This window comes from Pteropus alecto, unplaced genomic scaffold (assembly GCF_000325575.1).
Source record: "Pteropus alecto unplaced genomic scaffold, ASM32557v1 scaffold185, whole genome shotgun sequence".
Classification (NCBI taxonomy): domain Eukaryota; kingdom Metazoa; phylum Chordata; class Mammalia; order Chiroptera; family Pteropodidae; genus Pteropus; species Pteropus alecto.
The window spans coordinates 296591-300991 of NW_006438088.1; the positions used below are offsets into that span (position 1 = coordinate 296591).

The 4401-nt window shown below is 45.0% G+C and overlaps 1 pseudogene; it reads right to left on the reverse strand.

Moving 5' to 3' along the window:
* Positions 1–2147: 2147 nt before the first annotated feature.
* Positions 2148–2266, reverse strand: LOC112482632 (annotated as a pseudogene).
* Between the last annotated feature and the right edge of the window lie 2135 nt (positions 2267–4401).

Below are 4401 nucleotides of genomic sequence, written 5' to 3' on the forward strand. Positions count from 1 at the left end.
ATGTGATTCACACCCATCAAGTGAGCGACAGTAGAAAAGCTGTCAGTGCCTTTCTGGTGAGAACGTGGGAGAGGAAGCTCTGCGACCGGAACAGGAGGACAAATCAGCGGAATCTGTCGAAGCCGGGGATGTTGCCTTCTCAGCAACTCCACTCCTAGGAAGGCGCCCGAAGGATGCGCATCCGCGTGCCGGCCAAGGCGTGAAGACCATCTGGGAAAGCATGGTTGGGGGGGCCGCAGCGGACCATGCGTCCAGAACGGTCCATGAAGAGCTGGGTCCCGTCAGACCCGTCAACTCGTAAAGTTGAATGGACCCACCACTCGTCCATTTTAAAATGGAAATGATACATCCAAGATGACATGCAAGCAGGATCGGAGGGGACCAGCAAGCATATGAGTAGGTGGCCCAGACCGCATGTCACCAGCAGCCCCTCTGCCCCAGCTCACACGTATGGCCCTAAGCCTCAGTTCCTGCTTCTCGGAGGCTGTGAACTAACATATGCTCTTTGAATTTTAAAGCCCCTCAGTTGGGTCATTTCTCAAGGAGGTGACAGTCTATAAAGAAGTTTAAAATATTAGAATAAAAAGCAGCCTTTGAAACGAAATCAGTTTTGCTTTGTGAAATGTCAGCACATTGTTCTCATGTTTCTTCTTTTTGTTCTACAGATGATTGACGGTCTCAGTTATGGACTGGGATGAGTTCGAAGCTTGGCGTCTGCGGTCATGGGCACCGAAGTCACGCCGCTGGGCTCGCCTGCTGCTTCTTTTGTGAAGAGGGCAGGGATGGCCTTATTCATTCAAGTTTAAATGCCCTCTCAGCTAATGTGGGTCGGTCAAGCCCTGTTGTAGAAAGATGTTCATTCTCATGCAGTAGAGGTGACAGCTTCACATGGATTTTCAGTCCCTTCTGGGGTGGACTTGAGAGGGGACGGTGTGGGGGGCCTGGGTGTTGACTAGTACCTTAGGCCCAAGACCCCCGGCGGCCACTACTTCCTCTGCTTGGTATTTGTTTCCTGTGATGGATATCAGGTGCTGTGAAGCCTGCTGCCTTTTGGAATGAATCTTAACTTTGATCTTCTGCTTTGATCTTCTTTTTAACTGTGGAAATATCAACCCTGTAAGGAAATATTTCTGATGAGAAAACTGAAAACAGCTTAAACTTTTCTCCATAAAGTTTTTTTCCGGGTGAGCAACGTTTTCGACTTTAAAAACGTTCCTTGTAATTATGCCTCTGTGTGCATTCGTGCTTTTCTCTTGCTTGACTTCCATTCTGCTGGTTCAGAAGTGAGGAGTGGAGCCACACAGGGCTCGGCCGATGAAAGACGTTTTCATGATATGCTTAGAAAGCTAGAAAGTGGAGCCCAAGGAAAGAAAGCCCACGTGTGCCATTTCCTTCCCCAATGCAGCATTTAAAGTGGAAAGGAATCTTCTTTTTGGGATACCCTCTGCTCTCTCTTCCTTATTAAAGAGAACATTTAAAGAAAGACAGCGGGAAAGACACACAAAAAATAATGCAGATTTAGGAATCCATCCAATTTAAAGGAAAGAAAATCAGATGCCGCCAAGGGTACCACAAGTGTCAGATGCACCCGGCGAAGAATCTAGAGCCAACACTGGCAGCCTAGAGGGAGCGTTTCATAACTCAAACCAGTTCCGAAGGGATTAAAAGCTAATTTTTTGAGCATTTAGCAGCAGCCTTTGACTAACGAGGTTCTTTACTGTATCACAAAAGCAGAAGTCGGAAAAGCATTAAAGTTTATAGTTTTTCAGAAAAGGTAATGTTTGCTCACATCTAGAGATTTATCGTTCTGAATGTGAGCAGATGCCGCTGAAGAGAGAATCTGAAACAAGACACGGTATAGCAAGACCACTCTCGAAGCCGTTGGGCAATGTGTAGAGAGGGGGTGTAACAAGGTAGACGGCATGAGTGTCCATCCAGGGCCCTGAGAGGGCCCAGGGGACAGAGAGCACGAGGTAACAGTGGGTCTTAGTCACTGTCGTATCTCTGGAGTCCAGAAGAGTGATTGGCACACAGGACTGCGGTTATTTTTTATTTTTTATTTTTTTTTTAGGCGAGGCAACCCTTGGTAGACCTCACAGATTGCAAGGACCTTGTCAGCTTACAATCCCTTATTTTTTTATTTTTTACACCCACAGCACCTGGTCTTTCTAGGTGGTCTCCCAACCAAGTACTAACCAGGCCCGACCCTGCTTAGCTTCTGAGATCAGACGGGATCGGGCTTGTTCAGGGAAGCATGGCCGTAGACAGGATTACATTTTTTGAATGAACCAAAAAGAAATGCAATTTCCAAATGAAGGTTTAACGGTAGAAACTGGGAACATCTGATAATTCTGGGATTTGTCAGACAGCACAGGATGCTCTACTGTGAATATGACCAGAGGTATCAATTTCCTATACAAGACAATTACTAGACTTAAACATATAGTTTAATGCAAAGGCACTCAAAACTGGGAAAACTAAAGATTGGTGGCTCCCCTGAGAACACCTGTTTGTGCGGTTGCGTCGGGCCCCCAGAAGGCCAGCGGCTGCGCCCACCGGGTGTCCATTGCTGACTCGGTGACCCCATGTGAAACATCATCAGAGGGTAGCTGCCTGGGAGCGTGGGCACCACCAGGACAGTGCAGCTCCTCCTGCCCTAAGAGAGAATGATTCTTCGGAAGGACGGGAGGAACCGAAGTCATAGGTTGGTGCTGCTCTTGCCATACGGGTGGACAGTCCACCCAGCCACTCCACAGTGTGCTGATGTGTGCGGATTTCACACTTTGCTCCCTAGAAGACAAAGATGTCAACACAATGCTCCTAACACAGGACGACCCCCTACAGTCATCTTGACATTAATTCGGTAGGGTTATGGTTTGAGAAGGAAACCAACCAGATACATGGTGGTGATATAGTATAGAGGAATTGGTATATACACCATTAATACGAAATCGTAATAAAACACAAGTTAGCAACAGTACAGATAATGGAAGTTCTCAAATGGGATGATGTCTGTGAGTCTTTAGCTTTAGATATAACAAGGTTTTACTTATTCCTGGTAATTGGTAAGGGAGCATCTAGTTGGTAACTATTTGTTTCTGCTTTTCTCCTTATTTCTCTCTCATGGATGCTCGTTCATCAGCGTGGGGAGAAGTATTGAAACATATCAGATGTTTCTTCCCCTAAAGCTTCTTTTAAAACAAATTTATTATTTTAATTTATGTACAATAAAGTACACTCAGAAATTGCATACTTTTTAAGCAAGATGCGCCCATTTTTAAACGAGTTTTGACAAATGGACACACCCATGTAATCTCGCCACAGTCGAGATGCAGAACAGATTCATCACCCCAAAGTTCCCACGTGCCCTTTTCAGTGACTCCTATCCTGCCGCTCCCTGCTTTCTGTCACCATAGATTAGTTTTGCCCTTTCTATAATTTCATATAAATGAAATCATGCAAAATTACTTAGACTCCGGTGTCTGGTTTCTTTCACTCAGCATAATGTACCTGAGATTCTCCCATATTGCTGTGTCAGTCAGTGTTTGTTGCTTTAAAATGCTGAGCAGCATCCCAATGTACAGACAGACCATAATCTATTTACCCCTTCACCTATTGATGGACATTTGGGTGGTTTCCAGTTTTTGACTACTATGAATGCAGCTGCTTTCAACAGTCATGTTCAAATCTTTATGTAGACTTACATTTTTCATTTCTCTTGAGCAAATTACCTGAATTATTTTCGTAGCTCATTTTCGCCTATCAAATTAAGTGCACTGAGTTGTCCCCCCACAGAACGGTTTGAATGACCTTTCTTGCTTATCTACCCAACCTGTACTCACCTTTTAGCCACGCTTAGTTACCTTCGGATCTCTGCAGGGCCTCTGTGGTTTCTAGACGGCACTGTGGCTCACTCCGTGTTCTGCATTTGGACTCTCTTCCCACCTCTCTCAGATTCTTCCCTATCGTTTGAGTCCCATCTCAAATGCCTCCCTTTCATAAATTGTCCCTGACTCAACCATTAGAAGGCATCTCCCCCTTCACTGAACTTGGCACTCTTTGTACAGCACTTGCCTTACGTCGTAATTACAGTTGGTTCTCATTATTTATGGCAGTTATGTCTATAAAGTCTCCACAAACACTGAATTAGCGAACACTAAAACTATTGCTCCCAGGGAAATACAGGTTTAAGTTCCCACGAGCCTCTGGTCACCACATTTTCATCAAGCAATCGATATATAACTTTATTGTATGTGTTTCTGTTTAAAGACACCTTCTTTAATATGGAGTTTTCAACTAACATTGAACCCACAGGCAGCAACGCTAGGACTCACGCCTGAATGAAGCTTACCGAGCACATCACGGGCTTCTAGAATTAAGAACACTAGACAGCACCTCGGA